Here is a 9,500-nt window from a genome sequence, read left to right on the forward strand (position 1 = left end):
AATTAGGGGTCTTTGCTATTTTTGGCGCTTGGGACCCGAGTATATATAAGGGGCCCAGAGGTTCAGTTCTCAGAGAGTCGATGGGATCAAGTCTCGTTCCTAGGTGCTAGTTCGGATCCTGGATTGATGAGTCGCGGACGCGCGCCTGCATCATAGCATAGCCCAAGGCCCCCAGCAGCAGATCCCAGGCTGGTTAGGATCTAGTTGGGAGTTCATGCTAGTAGCTCAGCTTGTAGCTCGGAGGGGACATCTCCTGATTCTGGATCACATCCAATAGATGTCATGGTTGGGTGGTGAGCAACCTGCTCAGATTCCTCACATTTGGTGTGTTCTTGTTTTTGCTTGCAGATTAGAGGTTTCAGGAGTGCTAGGGTTGTGTCAGTGAGGTTTATCGAGGTTGACCTATTTGGCATTCGAATGGAGGGCCAAACAAATTAGGAGAATGGACAAGATGGTAAGCCTTGACAGACTGATGGAGACACTTGCGTGCAGTGTAGTTGCTAATCTCGCCTCATCTGATAGGTTCAAGAGGAGCCTGGAGTTGCTTTCCCTTCATTCTCTTAATGGAGGATGAATTTGGAGTGGGACTAGTGCTTGATTGAGCTACAAAAGGTTCCATGGCAATGGGAGGAGTTTGAGCCATCAAGTATGACATCGCATTGGACATCCAATATTCGATTTTGGGAATCCCAAGCTTATTGGCCACATCTTGAATCCAAGCTAGGGAGGGGTTTGCGATGATGCAAGAAGCGGACTAATCAAGGCTGAGTCTACGAACGAGCTGTTCTAGGCTCTTGAGCATGGCTGGAGTCTAGCCAAAAGATCTTGGAAGGCTATGGGTTAAGCAGGCAATCCGTATGGCAGGATCTAGAGATTGGAGGCGGTTGGCTTTGGATAGGTAGAGAAAGGTTGAGCAAAGCAAGCTAAAACAATGAAAACGCATGGTGAGAGAAGGGCCTTGGCGAGTATGCTGCAAGCATCGAGGTGACCCATGGTAGACACATGAGCTAATACAATATTTCCCATGCTGAGATCACTTCTCTAGTCATGCTAAGATCATGGTTGTTATATCTCACACCGCCATCATGGTTGTTATATTACATGCTGAGATCACATGAACTAATACAATATTGCCCATGCCCATACTTAGGTTTGGAGTTTTTTATTGTATGTCTTGCCTGATGTGTAGGTGTCACCGAGGAGACTTTGAATGTATTTGGTGTCAGGCTTGTGGCCAATCGACAATCATCTGCACTACTCTATGATCAACAAATCAAGGAAGCTTATAAAAAATTGGCTGTCAAGTAAGAGATTATTATTAGTAAATATGATTGTTAGGACGATTCATTAGTAAATCTAGTAGTACAACTATTTAGATAGAGAAGAATATTATGTCACTCGAGTATATTACAACCAATGGACCTATATATATAACACCCGCTGTGTGGATAAAAAGGAAAAATATTTTTCACTTGTTGCATGTTGCTGGGTGAGTGCATAGCTATGTACATAGCTAGTTGGTTGTGGAAATGAGCTGTGGGTAGCCTCATGATGGACTCCACACTGATGACATATTGTCTTGAGATGGAAGACGCTTCTACATGGACTTCTGGGAGATGATGAAAAGCAATGTGGGCGCATCAGGCACTTGAGCTTCATGAACTCGCGGTTATATGTGGCAATCAAATAATAAAAATTTGCTTGAAGGATATGTGCAAAGGTGGAGTGCCTAAGGTTGGATAAGGTGCACTAATTGCCTTAGTGTAAAGTTTGAAGGGAAGGGGGAGAGTGGTGAAAAAGCAAAAGGTGACGTGGCCATAATCAAAAAAGCATGCATGCAGGTGGCTACGTGATGAGGAAGAGAAAGCTTCTCGACGACGAGCTGGCAGGGAGTCACGTACGCGGAGAAGACAGCTAGCAGGAGAATTCCAGAGGGGATCGATCGCTCTATGGAGGGAGCTGCTGGAGTCTAGAAGGGTGGATTATGCCTCAGAGGTTGGGGGTCTCTACGATGGAAGCAGGAGGAGGACTTTTGTCGATGGGGGCCGTGGCTCTTGCGGAGAGAATCTCAAACGACGAGAGGTCATGAGCTCCGTGTGTTCTGTGTGTAGAAGAGCAGCATCAATGGCTCGTCGATCCTACGGGAAGAGTAGTTGATAGCGCAGGCTGGGAGCTTTTGGAATCGAAGGAGCTTGACGACTACACAGGTCTAGAGATTCGTGGAGGCTTCTGGTCGATGGGCGAGGAGGTGCGTGAGTGAACATGAAGCGGGGAGGCCAAGAATATACGAGGAGAACGGGAGGCCTTTGGGTGAGGATTGCGACAGAGGGGGATCCCTCAGAGGACGCAAAAGGACCAGGTAGAGGGGAAGAAGGGGATGGAATGGAAGCTCGGTGGGAGACGTTGGTGTGGGAGAAGGAGTACATGAGGAACGCAATACGCTGAGAGAGCGCAGGAAGGATGGCCGAGAGCTGGAACATGGCCAGGTGAAGGATTGTGCTGCATAAGCGGGGGGTAGGTCCCAAGAGCGAAGGTTCTGCTGGGGAGGCTGAGTGCTACCGGATGTAGCTTAGGCGTGGCTACTGTGTGGAGGTGATGGGAGAAGCAGCTTGGAGAGAAGGTGGACTACGCGTCACTACTGCAGGGGAGATTCGTCAAGGAGCCTTGCTTTCATGTCTTTGAGCAGTTCGGGATGGGCTAGTTAGTCATCAAGTGAGCACACAACTGCTTCAAAGCTGAGGGCAGAGAGGCTTTTGGTTAAGCGAGTGCTTTATGAAGAGTAACAGAAGTGTAGGGTGTTGACAATGGTCACGTATATGAAGGGTTGTTGCTCTTGTTGGGAGGTGCAGAAACTTGGCCCTAGGTGTCACTACTATATAAGGTGGATAAAGAGTGAGCACGAGAATAGCTATCAGGTAGCTATTATAGATTGAAGGCAGAGATGAGCAAGAGATGGCAGGCTGCATCATTTCGAGTGCTTGTGATGATCTATGGGAAAGATGAAACAAGATTTCTAACTGAGGCCACTTTGTGGGTGGTTGCCCGATGAATTGTGGGTTGGATGCATTTGAAGCTGAATGCTTTCAGAGTTATTGAAGGAAGGAGTCCGCTTGTGATGGGCTGTGTGGTCCACTGCACTTTTGTTTGAGGTTGTCTGGCTCTGGAGAAAATGTATCCAAGAGTGAGTTGTCTCAGGAGATCTATAGAGAGGAAAATGTTGATTGAATGCCTTTTGCCTTGTGATTGTGTTGTTCGGGTGTTTTGAACGTGGATGAGTGTGGCTGTGAAGGTGGGTTAGGCTCTACTATTTTTGTCCATCCACGTTTTGGTGCCTCCACGGAGGAAGTTCACTTCAGTTTACAAGATTGGAGGAGCAGGTGTTCTGAGACGTGTTGCAAGCAATGGGGAGAAATCCACACATGAGAGTGATACAGTGTGAGTGGTGTGGAAAATGTGGTCACAGGAAGGACAGATGTATTGAAGTCCAGCTACGTGTGATCCGACTCCGAGCTAGAGTGCAGAGAGCTTTGAAAGTGCTTGCCCGTAGGAAAAAGAATGCTCTTCGGATGCAGAGTGAGCTTCTTCAGTAGTGTATTTGTTTTGTTGCCTTCCAGTTTTGTTGTGGTTGAGAAAACCAGGGTGTGTGACAGTTGAAAGATTGTGAGGATGGCAGAGGACTTTCCAGAGTTTTGGGGGATGCCATATGAGAATGCAGTGAGATTCTTGGAAAAGATGGAATTTACAGCACTTATGAAGGATAGGGCAACCCCTCAGATTTTGTTTCAGATCATGAATTATTGTTTGCAGGGAGATGCAAAGGCATGGTTGCAGACTCAAGTGGCTGCCTTCAGGACTGCTCATCCTCAGCAGCAAAATCCGGAGTATACAGTGGTGAGAGCAGCTTTTCTTGCACGGTTTGCACAAAGCAGGAGCCCTAATGAAGTATGGAAGGAGTTGTGCAAAATTCAGCAAAAGGATAGCCAGGATGTGGATCAGTATCTGATAGAGTTTGGTAGACTGTGGAGTCTATGGTGTGAGGCTTTAATTCCTGAAGTACCCCCGCAAATGATAAAGAGAGACCGGTTTGTGGCTGGTCTGGAGCCTTCACTCCGTCTGAAGGTGGAGATGAAGAATATTGATAGTTTTGAGGATGCAGTCAGAGTGGCTAGAGAGAAAGAATGGAAGGTCAAGAGACTGAGGCAGCTTGGTATGCAAGAGGAGCCTAAAACCCTGGTCAGTAGGCCAGAAATGATTAAGGCATATGCAGAGAGAGAGCCGGTGTCTATTCCTATGCAGGATGATTCCCTGAAAAAGGAATTGCATGAAGCTGTGGAGCTGATGAAAACATTCAGCCTAAATTGGGTAGAGATTGCAGGAAGAAGCAGAGGTCAAAATAACAGCAGAGAGGCTATGGATGGAGAAGAAGGAAGTTCAGCTGATGCAAGGAGAGTACCAGATTATGTGATGAGTTGTAGGCTGGAATTGGAAGAGGAACTTGAGGAGACAGTCACAGATGAAGAGATAGATTTTTTGAGTGAGACAGAGGAAGAAAGTCAGTTGTCTTCACTGTTGAAGAAGCCGGATGTCGATGATGTAAGGGAGCTGGATATCATTACACTTATGAGTGGAGGCTTGTCAGTTGCTATGGAAGAGGGTGTTGCTCAACCAATTCTGTGTGAGGTGGTAGAAGAGATCCCGAGAGAAGGGGTTGCTACCATAGATGGCGGAGAGGTTGAGAGCCCATTAAAGGCAGCTAAGGATAAGTCTGTGTGTGTAGATGATGATCATGCTCCAGTGTTGTGTGGTGATGATGTGCATATGATGGCTGAATGCAATCAGTTTGTGGTTGACACTGTGATTGTGCATGCCGAAGGGGTTGAGATTTCAGGTTCAACAAGTGAGGAAGAAAGAGGTGAAATTAGTGGTGAAGATGAGAGCTCAATCATGTGTGACAGTGATGAAGCTGATGTGGCTATTACTGATAAAGTAAAAGACCTACAGACAGCAAGTGTTGATTGTGTGCATGCAAATTGTGATGAGTATGATGAGGTTAAGATTCAGTGTTTACAAGATGATGGTGATTCAGAGGATGAGTTGAATTGTGTTCTTGATGATGCACTGAATGATATGTTAGCATTGATCTCTTCAAAAGAGAATGAAAACACCAGTATGCATGTTGAGCTAGATGGCAGTGATAGTGTGATTGATGATCAGCTGGATGCTTTGCTTGATGATACCCTTGTGGATTTTGCATGTGTGGTTGCTGATGATAAGATGTGTGTTTCTTATCATGCCCAAGAGAATGAGTCAGATGTTAGTGAGGACAGAATGCCTGTAAGATTTGTGTGTGAGGTTGTAACCTCAAAAGATGTAGCTCATGTGAAGATGAGCAAGACTCATGATATAAGTGTGACGGCTGATAGCCAGTGGAGTTGTGTAATATCTTGGCAGGATAAGATATGGGATCCTGGAGGCTTAGTGAGGAAGTGGATATATGGAAGGAGCTGGTGGCTACATCAAATTGGTGTGTTGTTGATGCCTTTTGATCCAGGAGGATGGTGGATTATGCATATCTGGCGGTGGAGGGTTCAAAGTTATCCTTTTGATCCGGGAGGAGAAAAGCAGAGGCATAGAGCACAAGCTTGCTTTGTTTTTGATCCAGGTGGTTTGCTGATGTTCTTCTTTAGCTGCTGGACATGAATGTCACAGCAGAAGAGTAGGGGTTGCTAGAGATGTGTGGATAAAAAGGAAAAATATTTTTCACTTGTTGCATGTTGCTGGGTGAGTGCATAGCTATGTACATAGCTAGTTGGTTGTGGAAATGAGCTGTGGGTAGCCTCATGATGGACTCCACACTGATGACATATTGTCTTGAGATGGAAGACGCTTCTACATGGACTTCTGGGAGATGATGAAAAGCAATGTGGGCGCATCAGGCACTTGAGCTTCATGAACTCGCGGTTATATGTGGCAATCAAATAATAAAAATTTGCTTGAAGGATATGTGCAAAGGTGGAGTGCCTAAGGTTGGATAAGGTGCACTAATTGCCTTAGTGTAAAGTTTGAAGGGAAGGGGGAGAGTGGTGAAAAAGCAAAAGGTGACGTGGCCATAATCAAAAAAGCATGCATGCAGGTGGCTACGTGATGAGGAAGAGAAAGCTTCTCGACGACGAGCTGGCAGGGAGTCACGTACGCGGAGAAGACAGCTAGCAGGAGAATTCCAGAGGGGATCGATCGCTCTATGGAGGGAGCTGCTGGAGTCTAGAAGGGTGGATTATGCCTCAGAGGTTGGGGGTCTCTACGATGGAAGCAGGAGGAGGACTTTTGTCGATGGGGGCCGTGGCTCTTGCGGAGAGAATCTCAAACGACGAGAGGTCATGAGCTCCGTGTGTTCTGTGTGTAGAAGAGCAGCATCAATGGCTCGTCGATCCTACGGGAAGAGTAGTTGATAGCGCAGGCTGGGAGCTTTTGGAATCGAAGGAGCTTGACGACTACACAGGTCTAGAGATTCGTGGAGGCTTCTGGTCGATGGGCGAGGAGGTGCGTGAGTGAACATGAAGCGGGGAGGCCAAGAATATACGAGGAGAACGGGAGGCCTTTGGGTGAGGATTGCGACAGAGGGGGATCCCTCAGAGGACGCAAAAGGACCAGGTAGAGGGGAAGAAGGGGATGGAATGGAAGCTCGGTGGGAGACGTTGGTGTGGGAGAAGGAGTACATGAGGAACGCAATACGCTGAGAGAGCGCAGGAAGGATGGCCGAGAGCTGGAACATGGCCAGGTGAAGGATTGTGCTGCATAAGCGGGGGGTAGGTCCCAAGAGCGAAGGTTCTGCTGGGGAGGCTGAGTGCTACCGGATGTAGCTTAGGCGTGGCTACTGTGTGGAGGTGATGGGAGAAGCAGCTTGGAGAGAAGGTGGACTACGCGTCACTACTGCAGGGGAGATTCGTCAAGGAGCCTTGCTTTCATGTCTTTGAGCAGTTCGGGATGGGCTAGTTAGTCGTCAAGTGAGCACACAACTGCTTCAAAGCTGAGGGCAGAGAGGCTTTTGGTTAAGCGAGTGCTTTATGAAGAGTAACAGAAGTGTAGGGTGTTGACAATGGTCACGTATATGAAGGGTTGTTGCTCTTGTTGGGAGGTGCAGAAACTTGGCCCTAGGTGTCACTACTATATAAGGTGGATAAAGAGTGAGCACGAGAATAGCTATCAGGTAGCTATTATAGATTGAAGGCAGAGATGAGCAAGAGATGGCAGGCTGCATCATTTCGAGTGCTTGTGATGATCTATGGGAAAGATGAAACAAGATTTCTAACTGAGGCCACTTTGTGGGTGGTTGCCCGATGAATTGTGGGTTGGATGCATTTGAAGCTGAATGCTTTCAGAGTTATTGAAGGAAGGAGTCCGCTTGTGATGGGCTGTGTGGTCCACTGCACTTTTGTTTGAGGTTGTCTGGCTCTGGAGAAAATGTATCCAAGAGTGAGTTGTCTCAGGAGATCTATAGAGAGGAAAATGTTGATTGAATGCCTTTTGCCTTGTGATTGTGTTGTTCGGGTGTTTTGAACGTGGATGAGTGTGGCTGTGAAGGTGGGTTAGGCTCTACTATTTTTGTCCATCCACCGCTCAATTTATAGTTCTTTCCATGCTTCCTATTTTCATTTGGGCTTTGCTGTCCAAAACTCTCCGGAATTTTTTCTCACAATTACTATTTACTATGCCTTTTTATCGGATATATTTGCATCTTTTGCAGCTTTGATGTTCAATTGTGTTAGAGGAACGAGATTTAATTGTGTTCTCATTCGATGAGCTGAAGCACATCCAATATTTATGTGCGGTAGTGCATGAATCACTAAGGCTATATCCACTGCTACCACACGAAATGGACCTTGTGAAGGAAGGGCACATACTAATTATGTGTTTAGAAGCTTGCAACCACCAAGCACCGCGATTGGATAGAGCAATATGCCTACCAAAACTGGAACTCGTGGGACCTAGAAAATTAGGTAATAGCGATGAGTAGCTGCGATCGTTTATGTTTTCCGGTATGTTCATTGCAATTTTATCGAGGGAATTGACCAAAGATCTTGCATCTATCATTCTTTGCTTCACTCTAGCAAATTGACGTGGTCCATTCATTGTCCAAGCAAAGTATGATTATGGGATCTCTTTTATTGAAGACTTACCAAGCTTCCACATCATCATCCTTGACATTGTTCCAATTGCAATGTAAGCAAAAGCTTTTGGCTATGGTTGATAACATCTACTATCATCTGGAGCGTATGCTCCTTGAGCTTGATCACTTATAACAAAGTGGCCTTTTCTCCACCTCCAAGATCAAATAAATCACCAAAAGACGATGAGACTTTGAATTTCTCCTAGCACGGCACTCGGTGATTTTCTTGGCATACGACCATGATTATGACTATTGACATTCACGTAATATGCCAATATCTTATCCATTCATGAGATTTATTTTCGGCACTAAGATTCTCAATGATCGGGGAAGGGATTGTTCCCTCAAATTATAACTATTTGGGGAAGGATCTCGGTGATTATAATAATTATATTATATATTATCATATAAATATTTTTAATTGCTCTTTCAGTCAAAATTCCTTGTTTTCAATATGATTCTTACAATGATCCTATCTTTGGATGCATGTTCTCAATGAGAGGGAGCAAATAATCCAAGTGGGATGCAACATCAAAGGATGATGACACCTTTATACATATGGTTGTGGTCCATGTGATAATATTGTATAGATTGCCAATGAGGATCACTTATGAGCTCTTGTGAGCATCACCTTATTATTGGGCTTCAAATTCCAAAAGGCTCAAATGATCTTTGGACATCACCGAGTCATTAATAAAGCACCACCCCTGACATTTGCAAGGAGGGTTGGGTCCTATGTTGTGTCTCATGTCCATATTTTTACTCATTTATTTTTTTCCTTTAAAAATTTGATAAAATGGTAGCATTAAAGTTTGATTTTGATCTAGTAGTTATGTGCTTGATGAAAAAAAGGCTGCCTACCCCAAATTTAGTTGTACTATCGAGATGAGTAAAAGATTTACCAATGAAATGTCATATTACCATCCATAGTTGGCTCAGTATTGGTTGTAAGGGGTGTAATATCGGTAGTAATGAGATTCATCAATGGATATGCCATATTGACATCCATAGTCGGTTATCCATAGTAATGAACCAATTGTAGGTTCTCTCAGCAAGGTCATGCATTCGTGTGATTTCATTTAAGAACGTAATTTTAAAAATGACATCCATGCACATTAATCATAGGCAAATGGGTGGTGATTTCGTGAATGTTGATTCTTGCACTTGAAACATCTACTATACCCGTAAATAGCTAAGTTGGTTGTTTACAAATTGTACTTTATTGTGTTTCATATCTCAAATAATGGCTCACCATTATCTTGTGCACATGCTCAAATGACAAGCACTATTACTTGCACACCTTCCATCATAGCTCAAAGCATTTAATCCATCG

Source organism: Dipteris shenzhenensis, chromosome 25, assembly GCF_047967505.1.
Source record: "Dipteris shenzhenensis isolate YYH24624 ecotype China chromosome 25, Dip_SZ_1.0, whole genome shotgun sequence".
NCBI lineage: Eukaryota > Viridiplantae > Streptophyta > Polypodiopsida > Gleicheniales > Dipteridaceae > Dipteris > Dipteris shenzhenensis.